The sequence below is a fragment of the Podarcis erhardii genome, assembly GCF_964252035.2.
Source record: "Podarcis erhardii genome assembly, chromosome: Z".
Lineage (NCBI taxonomy): Eukaryota > Metazoa > Chordata > Lepidosauria > Squamata > Lacertidae > Podarcis > Podarcis erhardii.
This window is the reverse complement of record NC_138504.1, coordinates 32,391,153-32,404,291: the sequence shown is the minus strand read 5'-3', so window position 1 is coordinate 32,404,291 and position 13,139 is coordinate 32,391,153. Positions and strand designations below refer to the sequence as shown.

At 46.3% G+C, this 13,139-nt stretch overlaps 1 protein-coding gene across 3 annotated transcripts in view; it reads left to right on the top strand.

Annotated features, from left to right (window-relative positions):
• NACC2 (NACC family member 2) overlaps positions 1–13,139 on the top strand; it is a 58,380-nt gene that overhangs the window by 4,513 nt on the left and 40,728 nt on the right. The window contains exon 1 of one of the 3 annotated variants that reach the window (XM_081847119.1): positions 10,028–10,043. The exons of the other annotated variants lie outside the window; for them this stretch is intronic. The gene's annotated coding sequence lies outside the window, so the exon portion shown is untranslated. Of the gene's footprint in view, positions 1–10,027; positions 10,044–13,139 lie in introns of those variants that run through there. 3 annotated transcript variants of the gene reach the window in all.

Sequence of the window (13,139 nt, the reverse complement as noted above, 5' to 3'; positions counted from 1 at the left end):
TGTTTTCTTTTCCAACTAGCACTAAAAATTAGGTGGCCACTAAGTATGCTGAATCCTCATTCTTTAAAAGTATGTGATGTACTTCTGCGAACTTTTGGGGGCTCTTTCCTCCTGTTGCTCAGTGGCTGTTCTTCAGTCTTTCCTGAGTTTGCTCTTGGAAGCAGGGATGTGTTGTATGCTTGCTGCCCCCAATGCCATTCTCAGGGCAGCCCCTCAGGATCTCAACGGCCTGTTGCCATTCCACTGCAGAGTTCTTTTGCTCAGACTATTGAAAAAACATATCCTTCATACGGACAGTTGTGCACTTCCATCCCTGTATCTTGGCTGAGGGATGTAAAATACAGAACTCTGAGGAACTCTTTGTTTCAGCACTATCATTTATCTATTTTATTTCAGAATTTATAAACTCCACTGGTGTACAAAAAATAGAATATAAAACATAATACAAATCTCAAAACAATGAAAAATGTGAAGCCAACAAGAATTAAAAGGCACAAAAATATAAGTGACCAATTTGGGAAAGCTTGGTGGGAAAAACATTTTTTACAAACATTGGAAACTGAACGGTGTTGGGTCCTGCTTCCCTTCCAGAAGAAGAGAATTCCACAAAGCTAAGAGCATGTGGATTGATGCATTCTTGCCCCTCGTTCTGAGATTTCCTCTCACATTAGCCACCCCTAGTTCCTTTCAGGGTTACAATGATTTCCAGATTAAAGCTGAAGATGGACAGGGCTAGTGTAGCCGAGGTAGGCGAATGGTGGAGATACCAACAAGGGTCTCCCAGATTCAGCTCTTGTCTCTGCCATGGGTTGCCAAGCAGCCTTAGGCTAGCCTCGGCCCCCTACAACACTGGTGTAGTACATGCCTACCTCACAGGGTTCTTGGTATAACGTATGGGAAGCACTCTGAAGTGTGTGTTTTTGCCAGTGTTGGGCTGTGTGTGCCTCCATTCTGCAGCAGGAACCAGTTTTGCATTTGCAGAGTGATCCACTGACTCAGAGTCCTGGAGAAGACTAGAAGAAACTTCTGCAGCTCGGGAGAGGGAGAGGGAGGAGGAAGAGAGAGCTTTTCCTTGGTATTCCATTTTAACAGCAAAAAGGTGGAGGAAAGGTGGTGGAAGAGCCTCTGGGAACATGGACTTCTCTTGGAGGAGAGAGTTGTGGAAGGAATCTCTGCCTTGTGAGTTGTTTTTTGGGGCTTCATCTCCTGTTCAGCTTCCTGCTGCCCATTCATTGGACTTTGGTCATATTTTGGGCTAGCCTTTGCTTCCAGTCATAGTTTCAAATGGACGGGCTTTCCCCAGTGGTGGGTCTGCCAGTGTTGCTGTCTGAAAGTCATTTATGTGCAGCAGGATGCCAGGCAGGGATGGCAGATTCCAAATGCTGGTTTGCCAGCTCCCTGGGGCATCTGGGTGGGCCAAGAACATGGAACCCATTTTATTTTGGAAAGGGAAAGTGAGAGAGACATGTTCCACCTCCTGGGATGTGATTTGTCACTGGGTTTCAGTTCCGGAATCCTGGGCCTTTGCCATCTCTTTCAGCATCTGCCTTTGGTGGCTGTCACTGCCCCCTGTGGGAGTGAGTTCCAGAGTTTAACTATATGTGCCATGTGAAGAAGTTCTTCCTTTTGTCTGTTCTGAAGTGTTTTGCTTCTGTCTTTTGCTTGGTCAAAGAGTTTCTGTAGTTCTTGGACAGGGTGTGAGTGGGAAGGAGAATAAAGATCTCCTTCATTTCTTCGTGCGCCAACCCTGTGACTTTGCTTTCTCTCTCTCTCTCGCACCAAAGCAAAAGATTCTGCACAGAAAACGACTTACGGACAAAATTATTGCCACAAATCGTATTGCTTTGAATTAATTTCTCTTTGTTTTCTTCTGTGTCTGGGGTCTACCTTGATATATAGTTACATGGCAGTTTTAATCCAGGCTACAAATAAGGATTATTTTCTTTTTTAGAAGGAGGAAGGTGTTGTTTGTATCAGTAGATCTTGCAGGCCCAGGATCATTGTAACAAGGGAGAGGAAGCTTTTCTGTGGTGTGGGATGCCTGATATAGGGCATATAGCTGCTGGGGGTCTTGAGGTCATGGTTGAGGGGCCAAGAGGAGTGGAGAGTAAACTTTTGCACTTTGGATGCTGGTTTCCCTCCAGCTCAGTTTTCTGGAATCTCTTTTATTGAGAGGTTATTTCTGTTGTTGTGAATCAGAACACATTGTAATAAGGAGCAGCTCATTAAAGTGTCCAACACAGAGACTGGACTCCAGCCATCTCCTGAGGCCTTTCCTTGGCCCCAGTCCCTGTCCTGTGACACATCCATGCCCTTCACCCCCACCCTGCTGCTTTGCCCTTTCTATGCTGTAGCTGCAGCACCATAATTCAAGTTATGCAAATGCCATACTGTGCTGCGACTTCCATGAAGAAACAAATTAAGGCCAGGTGGGGTCAGAAAGAAACTGAGCACTGATTTTCTGTTCCTAGAAATGTGTTCCCTGAAATCTTGAGAGAGGCCAGATAAAAGGGGCCACATGGATGAGTGTTTGGTTTTGGGTTTTTGTGTGTCCGCACAAATTCCTAACCAATTGGTTTACTTTAAACAAGAAAGACCCTGTTAATAGCTGGAAGGGCAATCTGGATTACGCTCTAGGAGACATTATCCTACCCTTCTCCCTGCCTGTTTCCTGCTGAGCTGGAGAAGGGGCAGGACTCTCAAAGCCCCTGGATTCCAACTCCCATCCTCATCATCTCTGACCATTGGCAGCCCAGCAGACTCCTGGGAGTTGGAGTCCAGCAACACCTGCAGGGTTACAGATGCTCCCCAGCTCTCCTGTACCCCCACTTTCGCTCCCTTGTTCAACTTAGGCCGCCTCCTCAAGAATTTGCCTTATTAATGGCTTAGCCATATTCTTTCCAACCTGTGACTAGTTCTCCCTCAACTTCTGCAGTAGCCAGATTAGCTACACAGATGCAAAGGCTCTGTGTGTGCGTGTGCGTGGCTTGCCATCCCAAATGTCTCAGCTGATATACATATATATATTTAGAGTATATTTTTAGGCTACCCAACCCCAAAACATTCTCTGGGCAGCTGGCAGTAAATATTAAACACATCAAATATACAAAATGAGTCTTGAAGCATTAAGAATAAACTCAGCGCTAGAGAGCAAAATCTGTGCTATAAACTCATCCTTCTTAGAAGGGTGTGGCCAGAGGATGCCCACATTGTTATAGGCTAAGGAAAATGCCAGTGGGGGTCTCTGGGGACCATTTGGGGTCGGTTCTTCTTACTCACAGCATTGGTTGGCTGCTGAACTTGGATCTGAGAAGGAGGTATTCTCCCCCCTCCCCCCATGCCAAGCAGGAGTTGCCCAAAGGAGGCATACAAGGCACCATCCAGCCACCTTAGGGACTCCACTTCAGATTTGTGTAGGGTTTACTCCATCCTGGCTAATAAAAGCATGCCGGGAAGGGCTGGGCAGTGGGCTCTGTGGGGCAGTGAATGCTTCCCTCTGTGAGGGAGCCTTTCCAGACCTGCTGAAAGAGGTGGTCATTAAACTGCTTCTTAAAAAAACATCTTTAGACCCGGCCAATATGGCCAACTATTGCCCAGTCTCAAATCTTCCATTCTTGGGCAAGGTGATTGAGCAGGTGGTTGCTGAACAACTCCAAGCATGCCTGGAGGATGCGGACCATTTGGATCCCTTCCAGTCAGGATTCAGGCCTCATCATGGGACTGAAACTGCCTTGGTTGCACTGGCTGATGATCTCCAGCGGGCTAGGGACAAAGGTGAAAGCTGTTTCCTAGTTGTGCTGATACTATTGATACCATTGACCATAACATCTAGGGGAGCTGGGGGCACTGTTATACAGTGGTTCCGCTTCTTCCTCCTGGACCATGTCCAGAAAGTGGTGGTGGAGGATGAATGTTCAGGCCCCTGGGCTCTCACTTGTGGGGTGCTCAGGGTTCCGTCCTTTCCCCCATGCTTTTCAACATCTATATGAAGCCGCTGGGGGGAGCATCGGGGTTTGGGCTGGGTGTTAATCAGTATGCGGATGATACCCAGCTCTACATCTTCAAATCAGAACCAGTGAAGGTCCTGTGTGAGTGTCTGGAGGTGGTTGGAGGCTAACAGATTGAGGTTGAATCCTGACAAGACAGAAGGACTGTTTTGGGGGGACAGGAGGTGGGCAGGTGTGAAGGACTCCCTGGTCCTGAATGGGGCAACTGTGCCCCTGAAGGAGCAGATGCGCAGCCTGGGAGTCATTTTGGACTCACAGCTGTCTATGGAGGTGCAGGTCAATTCTGTGTCCAGGGCAGCTGTCTACCAGCTCCATCTGGTACGCAGGCTGAGACCCTACCTGCCCACAGACTGTCTCACCAGAATGGTGCATGCTCTAGTTATCTCCTGCTTGGACTACTACAATGTGCTCTATGTGGGGCTACCCTTGAAAGTGACTCGGAAACTGCAATTAATCCAGAAAGCAGCAGCTAGACTGGTGACTTGGAGTGGCAGCCGAGACCATATAACACCGGTCCTGAGAGATCTGCATTGGCTCTCAGTACGTTTCCGAGCACAATTCAAAGTGTTGGTGCTGACCTTTAAAGCCCTAAACGGCCTTGGTCCAGTATACCTGAAGGAGCATCTCCACCCCCATCGTCGAACCCGGACACTGAGGTCCAGCGCCAAGGGCCTTCTGACGGTTCCCTCACTGCAAGAAGTGAAGTTACAGGGAACCAGGTGGAGGGCCTTCTTGGTAGTGGTGCCCGCCCTGTGGAATGCCCTCCCATCAGATGTCAAAGAGATAAACAACTGTATGACATTTAGAAAACATGTGAAGGCAGCCCTGTTTAGGGAAGTTTTTAATGACTGATGTTTTAATGTATTTTTAACCTTCTGTTGGAAGCCGCCTAGAGCGGCTGGGGAAGAAATAAATAAATTATTATTATTATTATTATTATTATTATTAACCTTTTCCCAAAGATGTTCCACAATGCAGCGCGTATAAGGTGGCATATAAATAATAAATTATGATAATCTTTCATTGCACAGAGTTGATAGGTCTGTGGGAAGAGACTCTTCTGGGCTTTGTCCCAGAGGCCAGCGGGCAAAAAGATGATTTGCTTTATTCATTGCATCTATTTATATGCTGCCTTCCAAGGCGGCTTCTAAGTTTCCTGGTGCTGCATTTTGGGCCCTTTTCCAGTTTGGGTTGATGTTTTGATGACCTTGAGGCTCTCCTGTTCTGCTGGCAGCACATGATCTGTGGGGGCAAGGAGGGGGCTGGCACCAGCTCAGAATGTTTGTACAGCATTTGCTGCAGTGAGGCTGGAGATGCAGCAGTAGGAGCAGACTCTGTTGGCGGTGGAGGCGGCTGTTGTTCAGCTCTCCTGGAGCAGCGCCAGGCTCTGTGCTGGGTGGCTGGGGCTGCTCTTTGCCCAGTTTAGAGTGCCTCTTTGTTCCTGGCTCCCTTATTGCTGCTGTTTGGCCTCAGGACCTGTGGGTCATGCCCAGCCAAACATTTTGCCTGCCCTCTCCTGGGCATTGGAGCCCTCCCTCTCCCTCTACCCAGGGAGAGAATGGCTTTAAGCAGCTGGGTGGGGTTAGGTGGTATGCTTACTAGGGAAGACTGATATGCCCTGACAGTAAAAGTCCAGGCTGAGAGACTGTACTCCCTTCACTCTGACTGTATTGACTTAATCCACAACCCAGTGTCCTCTGATAATTTTAGACTACAACTCCCATCAGCCCTAACCCACCTCAAAGTAGACCTATCTTACATGGATTTTGCCATTAGTTGTAGTTTTGGGTTTGGGGTCGGGAACCTCCATGTTGTGGCATAGTCTACCTTTGAGTATCAGACCTTGGATGAAGGCTACACTGGAAGGACCACTGCTGCTTTTGCTCCAAGGCCAGATAATAGACAGACAGCATCAATTATTTGAAAGATTTTGAGATGTTCTCTTCTAATGGCAGGAGCTGTTTGATAGTGAAAAAAGTGACATTGGAAGGTGGTGGACTGTTCTTAGTCGTAAGTTTCTTTAGCAGAGGTTACATGGCCACCCATCAGGGATGCCAAGGGGGTGGGTGGGGTGGACTAGATTTGCTTTGGGGGGGCATTCCAACATCATCCTTGGAAACACACTTCTTTCAGCAGGATGAAAGACCATTATCAAACTTTGGGGCAAGAGCTGGAAAACCCAGATTCTTAAATGGTTTGTTAGAGTTGGGCATCATACTTTGGGTGCATGTTAATGAGGTGGGGGGAGCGGAAGGAATTGCTCATTCAGTATTAGTACCAATATCTATACCTGAGCCAATAAGGAATGCAAAAGCTTTGGCTCCCCCCGCCCCAAATTAGATTTCCGCCTTTTCCTTTTCTTTCTTCCTTAATTTTGTTTGTTCTTTTTGTGACATAGACTACCTGCCTACCTCTGCTTCCCCCCTTTTGTTTGTAATAATAGCATCAGACTTGAAATATGGATGCCTTCTGAAATATTTCCTGTCATGCCATCAATCAGATATATATTTACAGTCATTCATTAAACTAGAGTGTACATTTCATCCCTTCCTCCTTGGAATATTAATGCTGCTTCTGGCTGAAATGCTGTGTGAATATTCAGGTGGGGTTGAGGAATCAATCCCTGCACCAGCAATGATGTCACTCTGAGCTACAATCAAGCATTCTGTAAAAAAAAACCAAAACCCAATTGGCATTGCAAAGTCCAATGTATATTGATTGCTATAGGGGAAATCTACAAGGAGGAGGGGAGAGAGAGATTTTGGCTTCGCTTTTTGTAGTTGAGGGCTGATGCTCTGGTTAACATTCTGGGGTTTTAAAGTAATATGATAACCTTGTAATAAGGCCATATGCTGTGTGTGTAGATGGTCTGTGACTATCTTCCTGCGATCATGCAGAGCTGAGAGCTGTCTTCAGAGGATTGTCTTTCTACTGAGGAGAGAGCATAGCACAGCAGTCTTTGGCTGCAGTTGGCTTCAATGGCCAAGGCCTACGGTACTTTGCCCCTCCCCACCCAGTAATGGGGCCTCTTCTCCTTCCCCATTTTTTGAATGCTATGCAGTGTTACCTCGGGTTACATACGCTTCAGGTTACAGACTCTGCTAACCCAGAAATAGTATCTCAGGTTAAGAACTTTGCTTCAGGATGAGAACAGAAATCGCGCAGCAGCAGCAGGAGGCCCCATTAGGTAAAGTGGTACCACAGGTTAAGAACAGTTTCAGGTTAAGAACAGACCTCCAGAATGAATTAAGTACGTAACCAGAGGTACCACTGTATTTGCACTCCATGTATGACTCCTGCTGTTGATTGGGAGCCCACCTCAAGTGTTGTTTTCTTCATTTTCTGGCACCCATTGCATCAAATGTTTTGGGATGTGTCAGGGTGCTTGATTACAGATTGGAGGCTTGTTAAGTATAAAGAAATTGAGAGTCTGAAGAAGCTCCAGGTCAAGGCAGCAGACAATCTTATCACTGGAGGACCAAATAGGAATCCAAATGCATCTGGAGATCTGCCCTGGATCCACCAGGACCCAAACGATGCTGTGTTTATAATTAAAATGTCCCCCTGCATGTGGAAAGTACATTTAGGTACCATGTCAATGTGAATCTAGGGCATGCTCTCTCTACATGTAAATACAAAATCTTTTAAAAATATAATTTTACAGTGTATTATTGTGACTCCACATTGTTTCTCTAAATGCTGGGTGTTAATGAAATTCCTCATCCTTTAGCAATTTTTGAAGCATCACATTATTATTTTTTTAAAAATCCTCTAGCATGGCAAGTAGCTTGAAACGAAGAAATGTCTACACTGTGGAACTTGAGGGAAGAGGCGCTTGGAGGCATCCTCTCCTGAGGAAGACCTTTCAGAGGGGCTGATCTGTACAATTCTTGAAGCAAAACCAGCACTAGATTCAAGCCCCACATTTCATTGTCATTAGAACTGAAGCCGCTTGTCCATAGTTAGCAGCACCAGGCTGAGCTAGTGGGCCACACAGTTCATTGTCTTGCTATTTACATTCCAGTCATTTTTATTCTTCATCTTCTATTTGATTTAATTAATAAAATAAACCAAAGATAAGGAACATAAATAAATCCTGTAATGGAAGGCTGAAAGCAGCATAAGTTGTACATGATGCTTGAACTTACTGTTCTAAAACATTACAAAAAATGCCTATTTCCCCAAGAACCTGTTAGGCAGCTTTGCATGTATCCTTTTTTTGATAAGTTAGCTTAGTCATATGAACCAGGTTTTCTCAGTCCATTCAGACATAGTAGGAGATAAGTGTGACCCTCCCGATTTTTAGCTATTATGTTCTTAGCACTAGTTAAAAGGTTAAACACTATTTATTCATCACTTTCTGAAATAACATATTTTAGATAACCAATCAGAAATATTTTAGGTTCTAAGGGTTTATGATATCGTAATATATCACATATATTATTAGCCTGATCAGATTTCTAGAGTATTTCTATTTGAGAATAATTCCAAAAATGTATATATAGTCTGCTTTATTTAATCCACATCACCAACATTTATCTGATCGTAACGTAATTATTTCTGAATTTATATCAAGTCATGTACCGTATTTTTCCGTGTATAAGATGCCCCCATGTATAAGACGCCCCCGTGTTTGGGGACTCCAAATTAAGAAAACACCTCTCAGCACTACCTGTGTATAAAACGAGCCCCAATTTTAAACCTTTTTTTGGTATAAAAACTTAGTCTTATACAGTGGTACCTCTGGTTATGAACTTAATTCGTTCCAGAGGTCCGTTCTTAACCTGAAACCATTCTTAACCTGAGGTACCATTTTAGCTAATGGGGCCTCCCGCTGCCGCCGCGCGATTTCTCATCCTAGGGCAAAGTTCTTCACCAAAGGTACTATTTCCAAGTTAGCAGAGTCTGTAACCTGAAGTGTTTGTAACCCGAGATACCACTGTACACAGAAAAATACAGTAAATTACCATGTGCATGTCTACTTTTCTCATTTCTGGCCCTATGTCCAAGTGACCACCCCTGGAGGCTGCCTGGATGGGGCAGGGGACTACCCAGAGGCAGAAAAGGCACAAAACAATTGGGGGGCCTTACAATTGCTGCCTCTTCCTCCTCTAATTTGGAAGCAAAAGATGGGTGATGGTGGTCATAGGATCCACCCCCCTCCACAAGGCCTTCCTGGTGCAAATCTTGCTATCTTTTTGATGCCAAGTAAGCACTTTCCTTTGACAGAGTGGTGATGGTAGTTATTTATTTATTGCTTTTCTATTCCACCTTTTCTCCAAAGAAATTTTTCAGCTTTTATTATTTTTATTTTACTGTATGGTTTTATATTGTTGTAAATCCATATATTTCCATGACACATCAGTATGTTAACATTTTAATTAATAAATAAAGGTGCTCAAGGGTGCCTATACACTTTTCCCCAATCCTCCATTTTATCCTCACAACAACCCTGTGAGGTAAGCTAGGCGGTGAGTGTGGATTAAATAACTCACCTTATTAATTTCTAGAGGGTAATAAGGTTTTAAGATGATGGAGATAAAGCAACTGCTAAGTTTGGTTTTAAAAGTTGTACCCTGCATGGAAATGTGGCTCTTAATTAATCTGGGATCTGGCTTTACTCTGAGTAGTACTAGCAATGGGTGCACATGCTTCTTCTTCTTCTTCTTAGGTTGGTAACTCCTTGAGGGCTTTCTAGCCAGGATATCCCCCTCATCCCTCTCTGTTCAGGCAGTTTTGAAACCCCTTTCTCTTCTATGGCCGGGCGGGGAGGCTCCCTCCCCCCTCGTGAGCCCCCCCTACCCCCAGTAACTAACACTGGGTGGGTGTGGGTGTGGGTGTGTGCCGCCTCCCACCCGCCCCCGTCAGTGTTGTGGGGCTGAGCGGGTAGAGGGCTAGGCGCCCCCCCCGCCGCGCTTGCCTCCCCCCCTCCTCCTCCACGATCACTTCCTGCCTCCAGCCGGGAGGAGCTGCCGCCGGGGAAGAAGGAAGGAAAGGAGGAGGAGGGGGAGGAGGGCCCCGCCGCTGGCCCCACAGGTAAGCCGTCCGCCTCCAGTCTTACCTTTCCCCAGGAGGGGGGGAAGGGGGTCTCTCTCTCTCCTCCCCTCTCTTCAACCCCGCTTGCTCTCGCGCACCGAGTGGGGAGAGGGCTTCAGCTGCCAACCTCCCCGGCACTGCCCTGCGCCCCCTCTTATGTCACCCGAGTCTTCCCCACGCCCTACAAGAGGACAGGACAGGATAGTAGAGATTCCCCAGCGACACAGCTGATTTCCTCTTCGCATTCCCCCACATGAAGGGAAATCTGCAAGGGGGGGACCCAAACTCGAGCACGGCTTATCCTTTTCCCAAAGTGGTCCAGGACGACTGTGTCTGCTGGGAGCCAGGCTGCTGCTCGCGTGGGGGACTCTGGAGGTTGGTGGCTTTCGTGCCCCATTACGGAGAGGGCGTAGCCTGGGGTGCGGGGTGGGGACACCTGAGTGCTGGTTGTCCAGGTGCTGCTTCTCCCGCCCTCTCCCCTGGGCGCGGGGGCTGCTGGGAGTTGGAGCGCAGCAGCACCTGCTTCCCCACCTCCCCGACAGTCGCCTTCTATCTCGCCCCTGCTTTGGCGCCCCTCCACACCTGCTCTTTGAAGAGAGGCACGGCAAATTCCCTTCTCTTTTTGTAGGGGAATGGGGGGCAATTTAGGACTCCTTTCCCTGACACCTTCACCTGCCTGCTCTGCCAGCTGAGCACCTCCTTGCCAGTTCAGTGTCAAAGTCTGGGAAGGGAGCGCAGCACCCCCTGTCTCAGGACCCCTGAAAGGACAAGCGGCCCCAGACAGCCCACAACTGGTAAGTGTTCCTCTTGGAGACCATTCCTCAATCCTTTTCTTTGCTGGAAGAAGGGGGACGCAGGCAGAAGGAGCAACCCTCCATACCTGTTGCATCCCTTTCTGGGGTAAGGGAAGTGGTCCTCATTGGTTCAGGAGTTCTGTTCTGCTTCTCTTCACCTGTGCATGTCCCCCTCCCCCCTGTAAGAATTCTTTGGAGGGTTATGTCTGGTAGATTCTTCTTTGAATACAATTAGTTCAGTGTGTTAATCAAATTAACAGAGCAGCTGGATAATGGGTGCAAGAGATGGTCAGCAAGCAAAAAATGGCTTATTGGCTGTCACTTTGCAGGGCAGGATGGTGTAAGTTTCCAAAGGCTAGAAAGAGCCAGAGGACTAGTGTATTACACACACACACACACACACACACACACACACACTTCCTCCTCCTTCACTGAGGTGAGCTGCTTGGATATTTCTTACCTCAGCATTTTGATGGACCTTGCACTTTAAATGCTTTTAGAGAAGGAGGATGATTTTGGCAGGTGTTGCCAGGACACACCTGGCAAATGCACCCTCAAGGGCAAGACATTTGAGGACTTTGCAGAGGGGTCTGTGCATGTTCTTAGTTCCAAAGATGTACAGATAGAAAGATTCTCAGTGTAAGGAACTGGTGTGTTGTTGGAGGTGGACTAGAGAGGAGATGGGGCAACTGGTAGACAGACACTGGTGCTTTTCAAGAAAAGTAACCTTGGTGTTCTGGAAGAATTTGCCTATGTTGCACAGTTTTAAAATATTGGTTTCTTTATTGGAAATAATTTGACAATTGGAGTATAAATATGTTGTTTTTTCATTTCTTAGTCTTTCTCTCCAAATCTCTTTACACCCATGGATGGAAGTGGTTTCCTCAAAATTTGCCAATGGGCGGCCTGACTGACCAGCAGGTGTGATTCTGCTCCCCTATGGTCAATGTAGATGCCTCATGGGAAAAGGACTTCTCAGAATTTCTTAAGGCTATTTTGTTTTAATGAATACCTGATTTTAGTTTAGGAGCAGTGGTGCACCATCTGAGAAGATGGTGTGGCACATGTGGAAGTTTGTTTAGGAAGGGCAGGAGGAGAGCTATTAGAATTTGATAGTGTTGTGTATTGTCCCAGTTGATCAAGAATGCACTTCCTGACCTCAGCAGACGTGTGTGTGTGTTTGTGTGTTTTCTTGGATTCCAAGCCAGATAAGTGCCTTTCCCAGCGCTGGTGTGTTCCTGAACATGCTGTGGTAAAATTGCATTTGGTGCCCCAGGACTCCTCCAAATGGTTCAGCTTCTGTGAAGAGGAGGAGGGGGGGCACTGTACTCCAGTACGTGAGTCTCTGTGCTGCGGCAGCAAAGTACAGAAGCACTTAAAAATGACGTGGATCCATTACATGCTGCTCCGTTAATTGGGAAACTGACTTGTGTGTTTCCTCCTCTTTGGGAGGCATTTTGCAGGGCTGTGCGGATTGATGCCCTGGCTGCATTCCCAGGGTTGGTCTTGTGACATGAGGAATTGATGAGCTGGTACACGCTCTTACCTTTTGCTAACTGAAATATTAAAGAGCAGTTGAAGTTGAATTTGGTAAACAGAGTGGAATTTATGGCTGTTCTCTTCCTGTCAAAGCTGCTCCTATGAATTAGTATTCTGCTGCCTGAGCGAAATATTTTCCTGTCATGCAGTTTCTGGGCCTGACTCTTGTGATTTTCACACATTCACAGTTTGTGTTTATAGGATGATTTTACCAATTTCCCAAAGTCCTTAACAAACATACCTGGCCTCAACCTGTACAGAGGAGACACTCCTGAGCCCTGAATTGTTGGTTTCAGGAACAATGTGGAGTTTTCTGGCACAAGTTTATAGTTTTTATGGACTTAGGTCTCCATTAGGGTCATGAAGTGTTATGCAAAGCTTCAAATAAAGGTACACTTCAAATTTTACTTTAAAGGCTTTTAAAGCAGAAATTGTGCCAAATTGTAGTAATGTTTGTAAAGTGTAGAGTGAGGAGAGTTTTCCCAAGCATGACAACTCTCACTTTTATTACTTTCAACATAGTCATATAGAAATATTTAGCTCTGAAGGAAAGAGAGGGTAGTGATTCCTTCACTGGGGGCTGTTTGGATGTGATGTTTTCCTGGGATTTTGGCTTTAGATTTGTGTCCAAGCTTGCCATCCAAATATGTTTCTTCATTCTGTGGCTTTTGCTTCTAAATGTTTAGGCTGCAGCTGTTGTGTGGTCTCTGGGGAAAATGAAGTTGTACTGCTGGATAAGCATTTAATGGTTATTGTATTTGTA